The sequence below is a fragment of the Nothoprocta perdicaria genome, unplaced genomic scaffold (genome assembly GCF_003342845.1).
Source record: "Nothoprocta perdicaria isolate Ctin4 unplaced genomic scaffold, notPer1 scaffold_76, whole genome shotgun sequence".
Taxonomy (NCBI): Eukaryota; Metazoa; Chordata; class Aves; order Tinamiformes; family Tinamidae; genus Nothoprocta; species Nothoprocta perdicaria.
The window spans coordinates 350,268-363,940 of NW_020456043.1; positions in this window are offsets into that span (position 1 = coordinate 350,268).

A 13,673-nucleotide genomic window follows, 5' to 3' on the forward strand; every position below is an offset into this window, starting at 1 on the left:
ACAGGAATCTAGAGAGCTTCCTTGTTAGGCTATAAATGGACTAGTTGTTTAGCAATTACTCTAAGACAGTAAATCTCCGCGAGTGAACCCACTTCAAGATAAAATCTGAACTTGCCTTGCCCTGTTTATACAGCCCAAATGCATATGCATCCCAGAAGCCACCTAACCCAGTAATATTTTATTCACATCACACTCCAAGGAGCTCACTGACTGGAATTCAATAGAAACTGTTCTCTGTGTGAAAGTAATTTCAGAAAGTAATCTAGTTTATGGAAATGAAAGGCATCAAAACACAAAAAAACACTGTTTCTGTACAAGTGCTTTGCTTCAAATATTTGACATGGAAATTTATATAATCCCTCTGGGGCACATGGGTTTCACGAGTGTTAACATCTTTTGAAATGAATTTCACAAATGTTTATTTGGAATACCAGGCATACAAATAATTTAGAATATCAAGGCATCTTGTTGGATCAGTCTTAATGATACAGATCTCAGATGGCTGCGAAGGTTAAAAGGTATGAATTTTAATTGGGTGTATGGAAGATGTCATTTTCAATCATTGCACTGCCTTGCCAGCGCTATCGCTTTCAAATTCGAAGATTCCTGCTACCTCCTCCTCGACTTGCTCTGTTATTTAAAGACCAAAATGAAACATTTTTCACATTTGATTTGTGTGCGGGGCATGTATTAAATGCAGAGTTTTGCTGTCTATCTCGGTTTACACAGGACCCCATCACTGTCGTACTGCAACACTTCTCAAGCAAGAAAGAGGTTGACTTTTCCCAGGCAGATAGTGCTATATTGTTGTCCCAGTTCTACAACAATTTAAATGATCAAAGGCAAATAATGTTGAGGCCTTCTGCTGAACAAACGGTTTCCAAGACCCAGGTCAAAGTCAGATTTTTTGGCTGACTTCTCTCTTCCCCACTCCCATGGTGGCCTCTACTTAGAATACAGGAGAAATCAGTGAAATGGGGTGAAAGAGGGAAATTCCTTTGCTACTCAAATCCCAGCCTTTAATTAGTAGATCTGTATTCATTTCTGGCTTTGTAGAACCTGATGGATAAGCGTAAAAATCAAAACTAACTGGGTACCTGTTAAGAGATCTCTGTCCATCCTGCGTGGCAAAGGCAAGGATCCTGTGGGAAAAGATATCCTGTGATAGGGTAAGTAAAAATTATCATAAGCCATAGGCAGTAGGAAGGCAAATTAAGCCTGCAGAGGCAGCCGGCATTCTCAGAGCTCCTCAGATACTGAGTGCTCAATATTTCAACTTTAACGCTCATTTAAAGTTCATTCATAACCTAGATCTGTAATCAGCTCGATTTTATTCAAGTCACTGTTTAGATGTATGTATATATGTACAAAAATAGGAACGGTAGGAGGGAAAACAAGAGAGAAGCTTGTCCACGTGTATCTGCAGTGGTGCCTGCAGCCAAGCCAGCCCCTTGGGTTGAGCTGAGGGTTTGGGCACTGCTGCCCCTTCCTGCTGCCCTGCAGCCGTGGGGCTGCACCCACAGGCTCAGGGGTGGCAAAGAGCTCGGGGAAACGGGGCTCCAGGCTGGACCTTGGAGCAGAGTGTTCCCCAGGTGGGGACAGAGCCCCAGCGCCATGGATAGACCTGTCGTGTGGGGCTGTCACTCTACATGGGCTCCTTTTTTGCCTGAGATTGACCGTTATGCTATTGCTAGCAGTACTTTCCCACCCTTCTCTTCCTCCTTACTATCAACTGTTGCCTTCAGCCTCCTCTGCCTTATAACTTCCCAAAGTTTGTTTCCACCTCTCTCCTTTGCACTTCTCCTCCTCTTTGATCCGTTTGCAGCCCCATAAGCAAAGCCCTGGCTTCATCCGGCCCCTACACACGGAGCCCTGGCTTCACCCTGCGCTGATGTCCCCAGTACCAACCTAGTGGGACAACATTGTGGTCACCTAAAGTCAGCAGAGAGGGACTGACCCAACTCACCTAAAACCAGAGCATCCCACCACGCGGCCCCCTCACTGGTTAACCGTAACCACGCTGAATCTACAGGAGGGAGATTAGTCAGGGGTTTTCCAGGCAAAAAAAAAGAGCCCAACTCCCATTCAAGAGCCTTGGGCCAGAGCAGGCACCGCATAGACCCTGCCTTCAGAGAAAGGAAGCAGCCAAATTGCCACAAGCCTCTGAAGAACATGCACAGGACTGATAACTTGGCCAAACATGGGTGGATTTCAAGGGCATGAAAAGGACTTTGTTCACAGGCAGCGAATGGCCAATTTCCCTTCTACTCCCAAGCGTGATGCTAAAAGCTCAGCAAATGGCTCTGATTTTTTTTTTCAAGCAAATTTTATTCCAAGAAATACTTATTGTTTTAGTTGAAACATCTATTGTGAGCAGCAAAGGCAAAATGAGTTTGAGGCAACCATCCAACCCACAAAAGTTTCAAATGCTGGCAGAAAAAAAACCCCTTTTCATCTTTTAGTAGGAAACACTAAAGATGCCCTTCCATAGACTGAACTGTCAGGTCTGCCTACACTGGAGTCACTCAGATTTCAAACACATCTTTGTTTGCCAGGACTGGTGACTTTAACTTTTTAAGAACAACTATTCTGGGTCAGATGCTGTCACTGACTTTGTTCAATACCCCGTATTAAGAGCACAAGAAGAAGAAAAATGTGTGTAGTAGCTTTTCCCTGGAATAACCCTCCAGCCTCGGGCAACCTGTGGCTTTGGGTTTCACGGGGTTACTGGTCAAAGCAAAGAGCACTGAAGGGGACTGAACCCCCGTGAGGCACAAATGCACCTAGAGCATCCCTGGACGATGCTCAACAGAGCTGCTGACAAAAGAGGAATCCAGCACCCCTCCGTGAGGGCTGACTCAGGGGCTCGACACCCACACCAGGAGAAGGTCCCGTATAAATCCTTTATGAAACCACCTGTTTTGCAGGTCAAGGATTGGCCACAGAATTTCCATTTTTGCCCTCAGTTTCCCAGCCGTTCCGCTGGCCCTGATGCTGCAGAACCACGCAGCTCTTGTCTGCACGGTGCATGAGCGCAGCCTCCCCACCTCCAGCCTCCCCCCTCATTAAGGCAGGCCCGGGGCAGCACAAAGCCCTCGTCTTGCTTGAGTCTCCTCAGTGAATAGGCGGAACAAATGATAGGCCTGGAAAGCAAGAAGAAAAGTTGCCTAAACGGGACATCGGTTTTCCTTGAGGAGAGACTTTCCAAAGGCCCTCTGCACGGATGAAGCCTGTGGAGGGGTGCACCTAGCAGCAAGTCTTTGCCTGGGATCACCTGGCCAACGTGGACATCGGCTCTCCCCATCCTTCCACTCAGGTCTTCCCTCCGAACCTTGTGGCACATCCTGTCCTCTCTTGAGGACATAAATCACCTGGTGCTTTCAGGATGCTACATGCTGGTTAAAAATGAACCCTGGCTGCATTTCCCCCTAGGAATGGAGCAGAAGGTGGGTCCTAGACAGTCAGAGCTTCAGGGTGCAATGGGGTCCTCCACAGAGAGCAGGGCTGATGCCAGGTGTAAAAGGGGAGCTAAAGTTGCCCAATCCTGCAGTAACTGCCACTAATGCAGCCCTTGGCTGAGCAGCGGGCTGGGTGGACCAGCTTTCTCCTTCACATTCAGCCTGCCCTGCAGTGGAGACTGCAGTGGAAAGGGATGGTGTAAAGAGCATCCCTTTTGTTTCTAAAAATGTACTTATTGGTTAACATGAAGGGGAAAAATATCTTTGGATGGGTTCTATTCAACAAACATGTTAACAACCAAGCAGCACCTGGAAGCTGAAAGCTTGCCCTGTGCAAAAGGCCCAAAGGGTCCTCTCAGGTATTAGTGGTCTGACGCTTCCTTTTAATATTTTTAATATTTTGTTGCTTTAACTGAAGAAATTGTGTCATCAATACTGATGTTACAGATATCTAAGGGGTAGGGGAACCCATTAGGAAAATCTCCCAGGCATAGGGTATATAGAGGTATATAGTATACTGTAGGATATAGACCACAGGGAAAACACAAGGTCTTCAGGAAGCAAAAGATCTGCAGGACTCCCACAAGTGGGTGGCTTAGGAAAAGCTAAGAAGCTCAAAGGCATGGGACAAAAAAAAAAAGTATCTTCTTACAAGTTTGCAGCAGAAAATGAGCATGGGACAGGGAAGGGACTTTTCCGTTCCAACCGCACCGTCCTGCTCGCAGTCAGGTTGCACTCCCTTCCTCAAGCCAAGCGCCAAGATACCAGTTGGTGTCAAAGGAAGGAGGTAGGGATAGGACTGGCTCAAATTTGCAGGAGCAAAATTAGACAAGTTCACAACATCCCTTAGCCTCTGCAGCCAGTGTATGTGATGCTACATAAAGTACTACCAGGACACGCTCGCTCCATTGGTGACTGTCGGAGTTGGCAGCAAGCCTGAAGGGACAGGTAAGTTACCACAATCAGCAGAACACGGCAGCAGCTCCAGCACTTTCTGGGAAGTTCCCCAGCACCAAACAGAAGGTTAAAACATCCTAAAACACTTTTGAGGACAAGAAGAACTCATTTTATTTATTAAGGCCAACCTGTCCTGTTCCGAGGCTCCCACATCATACAATCCTGTTTCATTGGTCAACAAGCACTCATCTTCAAATGAGCTGGAGCATTTGCCCAGAATCTAAAGCTGGTTTCTAGCCTATCAGTTTGTGTCTCTGTGTTTGCAGCAGCCCAGGCCATCAAATTTAAGCAGTCTCATCCCTCTTCCAAGCAGCACAAATACAACAGGCACATCCCTTTCATGCTAGGATAAACCATCCCAGCTGAGCCCATCTCCTCTCTTCAGCCTTGCCCCAGGTTGAAAACCCTTCTCTGCTCCTGTTCCCATCTGATTCCTCTTGTCCCACGTGCCAAAGCAGACGGAGCTATGGAAAGGAGACTGTGTTTTCGTGTCAGAGATGAAGTTGGGGGTTGGACAAGTATCTACAAAGCCACCAGATGTTGGGGTGATTACACCAGCCAAGACAATCCTGGAGAAGTTCATCAGCTTCAATCAGTGCAGGTAATTTCTGGAAATTTTCTCTTAAATTGAGCCAGATTATTTGCAGCTCTCATTGCAGGCATTTGGGTGAGTTACACAACCCTCGGGCAGTGACTCTTGTTGGAGGGTGCCAACCCTGGTGAGCACGTTCCCCTTCTCTCCACCCCCCAGATGAGCTCCCAGAGCTGGGAAGCAATTTGTGGTAATGCATGGAAATAAATACGAGCTTTCGAGGACCTAGATTGCCACCCTAGCTGCCTTCCTGCCCCATGAGTGGTCTGCCGAAAGACCCAGCATGACAGAGTTGACCCCAAGGCTTCCCCCTTCAGAGAATTCCCACAGGGCAAAACCAGGATCCCTAGAATTCCCACAGGAATTCCCAGAGGGCAAAACCAGAATCCCTAGAAATGCAGGGGTTCAAACTAAGGTGACCAAGAATCCTTGCCCTTGGCTTTGTTCCACTGCTCCTCGAAGTACCTTTTGGAGGGATTTCAAACCCATTTGTGCCTTCGTGCTGGTTTGATTGCACTCGGGCATTTGCAATCAGTATTTATTCTAATTTGAACAAGCATTTTTCTGAATGGTAGTAAGGCGAGATCACATCTACAGGTCATCATCTTGCTCGCAGAAAAATACATTTAAAAAGCCCAAGATCAGCATCGAGTGGATTGTTTAAAAAATCACTTTTGTTCCAAAATGTAATCATCTATATTGGATGCAACGTTTATTTGTTAAAAAGAAAATAAAATGGAGTTTGGAAGCTCTCATGTCTATAAAAAGACTACTTTTCCCGGCATTTATAAATATTAATATGGAACGCTGGTGAAGAACAATACATAACAATAATGAGAATCACCAAATCCCATCATTTTTGACATTGTCATATCAACAGCTTAAGGATTAGCAGGTGAACTTTAAACATATTGCTTCCAAATAATAATAATAACAGTAATGATAATAACATCAGAATGAAGAAAAAGAAAAAAAAACCCCTTACTGCATTATATATTCTTGATGGCTTTCTTCTTCTAATAGGGTTTACGGGATCATTGCTGTGAACGTTTGGATGACGTGCTTAAAAAATTAACCTGAGGAAGGAGGAGGTCTTCTTATCTCGTTCCATTCTTGCAAAGCTTTGCTTAGCCTGGGCTTTGTTTCCTGCTAACCCCTGACATTGACAGAGTCAAAGGCCCATCAACTAATACCCTAATTTCAGCAGGGTTTTTTTATATGCATATATGTCTATGAATGTCGGCAAATGTTGCCCGTGCCTGCGTGTGCGGATGCATAAGCGGAGACGGTGTTTTAAGAGATAAAAGTTACACCAGGTGTCAATTTTCACACCCTTTACTAAATGCATATGGTAGGAAAGGATGCCACAATTTCATCGAAAATCCAAGCTATTGAGATCTAATCACCGCTTAAGCTCTGGCTTTATTCAAATCTGCATCACCAATAAGGCTCGGGATGTAAATGAAGCGCAAAGAGAAATAAAGCAAAGGGGAAAAAAAAATCTGCGATAGCCCTTTCCTTCAGCCATTTGATTCCCAGGTCCTTATCAGGCAATTAATGCGTACTAAAACTTTGGTGGCAGCCTCAGTTTCACAGACCTAATAGCTACAGCAAGTCCCAAGCATTAGCCAAACAAAACACACTTGCAGCAGCCTTAATATGAGTCTGAAAAAAGGTCAAAATAGACAGGCTTTACAGAATAAATCCCGAAGATCCATTCTAATTTCCACTCAAGGATCTTTTAAGCAGTTCTTGGATGCTCTTTATGGTACTTTGATCCAAGCATAGTTTCATTAAAACTTTGTGGCTTGGTATTTTTAAACCTGATAGCTTCACTAAACTAGTTCTCAAAATGTTAGCTAAGCCGCTATGCATAAAACTACTTTACTGTCATGGTGTCTTCTAATATCACCTAAGTACAGGCTGTTGCAATTTTGAAAATGAACCTTTTCTACATTCAGTAGATCTCGGCTTGGGAATTTTTGCTTTCGCACTTGAGGGCTGTCTCACGTTATAAAGGGAAGGTGCTGCCTTACCCCCCTGCCTCTCCCCCTTCCCTGAAACCTAAAACTAAAATTAGCTGCTGTACCTTATTTGTTCTGGAAGCAAGTTACACACTACTTTCATCCACTGCGGTTTCCAATTGCAGGATTAACACTGGATGCTAAGGGAAAAAAAAAAAAAAAAAGCAGCCTAGAAAAAAAAAAATAACAAAACATTAAATGGTGTTTTAAAATGCAGTTTAATGATAGCAGGAGAAATACCCTAAAGACGCAGGAAAATGAATGTTACTTTGCACCTTCATAAGGTGGCGTGTTAATAAATGGATAAAAAAACACCCCTTTGTCTCTAGAGAATGTCCTTTGCTCCCTTGAAAATGCGGATGGCTGAAAGGTTAGGTGACAATTTTCTTCCCATCGCCTGGTGTTCACAAAAGCCTTGATTTCTGGAGGAGCTTTTGTGGCGAGTTTGCATTACAGTAGTTAAGAGAATTACGAGATGGTTGCAGAAGAGACTGGGCTCGCCTTTCACGGGAAAATATAAACAAAGGATTATTTTTAAAAACTCATAATAAAGCTGAGGAGATGGGATTTGCGCCTCGCACAGACGCCCTGTCAGCTCTGCAAGGGTCAAATTCCTACTGACTTTAACTGGGACCGTTCGGATGGTGCTCAGCGCCTTGGAGACAACGCGGTAAAACCCGCAAGGGAGCAGGAGAAATGTCTCCTTGCATGTCCCAGGTGTGAGCGCCCTTCCACCCTTCCAGGAGCGCCCTTCCAGGATGACATTTGCATTGACTCAGGGGCCTTCCTCGTACAGCCAGGCGTGGATGTGCAACCAGTCGGCTGCGTAGTCGCTGCCTGTCCCGCATGGCTGCAAAGCACCTTCACATTGAGATAAATGTGAAGACAAGGGAGCCTCATTGGGCACCAACGCCAACTTTAACTAAAACCCTCTGGTGAGAACCCGGTGTCTTTCCAGGATGGCTCCATCCAGGGCCTCATCTCAGGATCCCACCCTTGAGCACCAAAAAGGCAGAAGCGAGGACTCTGCATGAGGCCTGTGGGGTCCCAAACTCATAGGGCTGCAAAACGAAGTCCCATCTTCCCTTCTCGAGCAAGGGTTGACCATCTCATGGGAAAGGCTATGTGGAGACCACCAGATCTTCGCCTTTCCGTTCCCTCAGCAGCCTGCTCTAGACACCCATTTCTGTAGCAGCCGTTTGCTCGGGGTTTGGGACCAGGCTGCCCGGGTCCCCGTCACCTGACAGCAGCAGTTGGTTGCTGTCACTGCTTCACACACCTCCGACAGGCCGGCAGAAAATCCTGTCAACCCGACGTCTGACACAAGCGTCCTGATGTCAGGTATAAAGAATGCCACCTACAGCTTAATGTCTGCAAAAAAACCCTCCGAGTTCGGGCAAACAATGAACGGTTTTGTCTTCTTAATGCCCAGTATGCAATCGAGTGGAAATGCTACTTCCATCCTTAATCTACAAATGAAATTAAAGTTGTTGAAAGACACACGATAAACCAGGATCCTTTGTTTCTTACAGAAGAGGGGAAAAAATTGAAACCACTAAATATTTTAGCAGATTTACTAAATTTCCAATTAAATCTGGAATTATGGCAGAGCCTGTATCTGCCTCTCACTCCACAACACACATTTTCTATTTGAATAAAGTAGGTTAGACGCGGCGCTCCTTCCACCCGCCTGCCGGAGCGGGAATATTAATGAAGCAGAGCCGGAGCGCGGGGATGCTCCGCGCTCCCCGCATCCCAGCAGGTGGGAATGGGTGGTTTGTAGGGCAGGGCAGCCCCGGCCGTGCGGGATCCGCTAGGCAAGAGCACCCTCTGCCCGCTGGCGGCAGGGCCTGGCTCCGGGATGTGCCCCCCGGCGCTCCCCCTTCTTTCCCGGGCGGAGGGAAGGTCACGGGAAGCGGCTTGCAAGAGGCACATGAGGTGGGCACCTGGATTATGTGTCGGGGACTCGTGGGGATGCCAAGGGAAGGACAACCGAGCAGCGAAGCCCCGAGTGTTCAAATGATGAGGGACACATGGACCAAAGGGGTAATGTGCTCCAGGAGGGTGGTGGCAGGTGCCGTCACACCTCCTCTCCCCACGACCACGGGTGACATTTGCCATGCATGGCACTAAGCTCTTCTCTGCACTGTGGCCTCCTCTCTTATCTGCAGCAATAAGAGTTTGCTGCAGGTTAAAGCTATCACAGACCTTCTCAACCTCCCCCCAAAAACAACGTGTTCCCATCACCTGGTGACATCTGAGCTCTGGAGGAAGCCAGAGGAGATTTTGCCCACCATGTTTCCCCTCTGGTTCAGAAGCTTTGGAGTGAGCCAGGACATGGCACCCCTGCCCATGCCCGTCACTGCACAGCCACGTGGGCAGCACCGTGCGGAGGCTCCAGCTCCTCGTGGGCGCTTGGAGCTCCCATGTCCAACCTGTGCATCACTCCCTGCCACTGGGTCTCTGCTCCGGTCACATCTCATGACTCCTGCGACAGGCGCCCTGGGCTTCCTTCCTCACTCAGGCACACGAGGATGTCGTTTCTCACCACCACAGAAGCAAAATACTGGAGAGGGAGCTTGTTCTTTGCCCTGGGTAGTGGCTAAACCCATTCAAAATTAGTGCAAGGATTACTCGTGGCACAGAGCAGTTGAGAACATGACCCATAGAGACAGGTAATTGCGCTTATTTTTGTCCCTTAAAATCAGTTCAATTGGTCCACTGCAACTTATTCCCGCTGTCTCTATTCATATTTTTTCTTCCAGGCAGCCGCCGGTTGATACTACATGTTGTCTCTGCGTGCAATACCTAGCACAGCTGAGCCCTGAAACATTGGGGTTTGATATTTCATTCTTTAGGCTCCAGGTAAGACTGCCTAAGTCCCAGTATTTCATAAGTTTACATGCCAAGTTAAATGGTATTATTTGGTAGCGGCTGGAAGAACGTGAATTGCAGCCACAGAAGGGTTTGCCACCTTGTGTGGGGTTTGCCACAGTGCAGATGCCACCACGGAGGTGACACCCGCGCTCCTTCCATCCCTGGCCAGAGGAGGAGGTGCAGCTACCTGCCCCAACAAGGACCTCAAACCTTCCTTGCTGTGATGCATTGAGGTGTGCAGCACATTTTCAAATAGCCACTAGCTTGATCAGAGAGAGCTGACCTCAAATGATAAGAAATTAATATGGTCCCGAAGCTGTTGTTGCATTCAAATGGACTTGGGGACATTTCAGCCATAGAAATGGAGTAGGCTGAAAGGGTGAAAATTAGGGTGTCATTCTTTCTTAACAAAACATGCAACTCAATGCATGGTGTCTTGGAGAGCAAACAGGCTGTTGACAGCCAGAGCAGTGGACATGAGGCCTCCTTGTGATGGGCTCAGTCACTGTCCCTGCAGAGGGGCACGGTCCCACCTGCCACGGTGGTCACAGGCAGCTCAGGGGGACAGCACTTCTGCTTGCAACAGCAGCAGAGCAGCAACACCCACAGCCCTTCCCACCTTCATCCTCTGCCTCATTAGAGCTGCAGGTTTCCGCTTCTCATGGAGAAGGTTCTCATGGAGATGGGGAGAAGGTTGCTGAGAGATGTGGGAAGTGTCACGTAGTGTATGGCCTGGGGAACCACCTCATCAACCAGACAGTGACCACTGGAACAGCTGAGGGCTCCAATAGGTCTGGCTCTGCAGATCTTCTAGGGACTGCCGTGGGCTATGGGACTAAACGGCAGCATGGAGGTTGCAGCTGTCAGTCCTATACCTTTCATCAGCACTTAATTCACTAAAAAAAAAGAGCCACACACCAACCCCTAAAAGCTTTGGTGCTGCATTTCTCGTAGCTGCAATAATGCTTACTTACAATATGGGCTCTAGTTGCTTTTTATGTAACTGCTGCTCTTAATCAGCTCAGTATTAGCAGCTCTAACCTGCTCGTGCTTGATTTATTTTATTTTTTTTTTGCTTTCTAAAACAAACATAGCTTCGCAATCTCTCTGATTTCCCAGCTTTTATGCCACTCCACTGAGGCGCTTTAAACATCTCATTTATCTCCCATACGTTGGAAAAATACAACCCCCTCCTCTCCAAAACAAACAAGCAAGCAAAAAAAAACCACCTAAAACTAAAATCCCTCTAGCTAAAAATCTCCGCAGTTGGAAAGTGTTGATTTAAACAATAACCCTGAAACAAGATAGGGGGAGAGCAGAACATGAAACCAGAGTTTCTTCTCGCACCGATTGAGCTCCAAGGCTGTTTATATGACATGTTGACTTGTTCCAAGGCAGTGCCTATTTCTGGGCTGTGAATATATTGTGACTATATAATGAACAATATATTGAGCTCAATACATAGTTTGGTCTTTGGGGGAGGGCTGCAGGGGTGCATTTGTTGTTGTATGAAATTCCCGCTCCTTCTCCCCTTCCTGCCCCATCCCACCTCCGATATCGTGCAAAGGGGGCAGGTAGTCGTTTGAATTTTCAGGTTTTCCCAACAAGAGTTGGAAAACAAGCTCACATGGGCATTTTTTATGGTCTGCATCATTTATGGGGGGAAAAAAATAGTTTTGTAGATGATTTAACGACTGTGCTTGCTGATAGTGTTTCCTGAATCAAAGGACTGTAGTTAAGCAGACTCTCTGCTGAGTTGCATTTGTGAAAACAATGTCGTGCATCAGCATCCTATTCTGTTTTGCTAATTGCATAATTCATTGAATACCAATAGTGATGCTTTTTTTTCCCTTTGGACATTTTTGGATGTTTTGGGTTACTCTTTGTGTCTTTTGTTAACCTCTTGCCTACCTAATGCAAGTGCAGCTGAGCCATTCGTTACAGTATGGTAGGCAGAGCTGCAAGATGAAGATTTTTCTTCCCAAATATTGCATATTTTGTTAGATATGAATAAGCAACTCCCGTTTCGCTACAAATAAAAGGGATGTTATATCCCTTCCTAATATTATCTCCAACCTTTAATTTTTCCACTCTCTAACACTTCTCTTCACCCCCAAAACAGGGCAAAAACAATGCTGGGGAAAAAAAAATCACCCTAAAAGATGCATCGTTTTCCTATTAGCAGTCAACGAACCCAAATTTGTAAATTCAAGCTAACCTAGGAGCGCTGCAACAGTTCCCTGCACTTCAGCAATCAAGCCCGGCAACCCAACGCTTCTCGCGGCCAAACACCAAGTCCTGAAAGTCTCCTCCGCGCGGGCGGAGAACGCGTTATAAATCTCAACCCGTCATTCCGAAATGTAAATAAGCACCCAAGCATGTTGCTACATATTTTTAGAGAAGCAATTACCACCAGCCTTATCAGCGGGCGCGGAGGCGGCGGCGCCCGCATCGCTTATCCGTTGTGCCCTCTGCTGGATAGAGCACACAAGGCAAGCGAGATGATTTCCAATTAATTTTTGGCATCATCACTTGGCATCTGCTTTTGGAATGCAAAGCGTGAAATTTGTAGTAGCAGCTTTAATATTCGATCCAGCCAAAAAAATATTTTTGCTACAAGGACTTACCTTTGGTGGTGCTTTCCCCCCTGCCCGTGCCGTTTCGGCGCCACCGAGCCTTGTTTGCGGTCCAAGCTGAGAAATCTGCCACCAAACGCCATACGTGGCAGGAATAATTTCGCGCTGGGCAAAATTTGTTTCATTTCGCATCCTGTAAGAGTAATCACTTAGCATAATGCCGCTTAGACGTCGTTTTGAGCTGCAAATGGTGAGGAAGTGGGAAAAGCCTAGCTCCTGGTGGGGAGAGAAAAGGGGGTTTAAGGGGCACTAGGGTTCCTCCAAACTAGACCCCATAAGCACTGGGGGTGGCAAGAGGAATTGCAGTGTTAGAAACAATGCCAGGGAATGGAAGAGATGATAAACGCCAGGGTTTGCAATGATATTGGAGGTCACCCACGTGCTGCCTTCGGGAAGGGTCCAAGGGCAAGGACAAGACGCGCCAGCCGCCCCTCCAAGCATCATGAGGCATGAACTTGAACAGAGGCACTGGCCTCCCTTCTCATCCCTCACAAAAAAAAGGGGAAGATCCTCTTCTGGTTAAAGCCAGAGTTATTTATTTTCCACAGTTCAGGTCAGTTACCTACCTGCAAAACCAAACTGTGCTCCTCCGTCCAACCCATGAATGGTCCCAAAGGACCATGAGATTCCTCAAGGCCTTCACGTCCCTTCTCATGCCCAAGCAAAATCCATCCATCCTTCAATGGAGGCCATGTGGGGTTTGGACTGGCCAGGATTTACCAACCCAAATACCCTGACATTCAGTTTTGCTCTACCTGGCAAGGGGCAAAATCTCAGATTTGCTAAAGGTGGAATCACAGCATTGCTGTCCCAGCCCACTGTCTCGGAGCATATCTCCATTTGGATAAAGTTATTCCCCTTTATCCTCCTTCTCTCTTTTTGCCCCTTTTCGAGTGCAGCTTTACTGAAACATCGAGTTCGAATGTGACAGCAAGGCCCTTCTTTTGGGTGAAAAAATGATACATTTTTTTAAAAAATGGGGACAATTCAGATACACGAGCTCCTCTTCTGGCCTGAGAGACAATTCTTCCCAGGGAGACTTTGTGAGCAGCAACGTTCCTCACATCTTATTTATTTTACAAAGTGGCGTTTCTGCCAAATTAAAGACAAAAAAAAAAAAAAAAAAAAA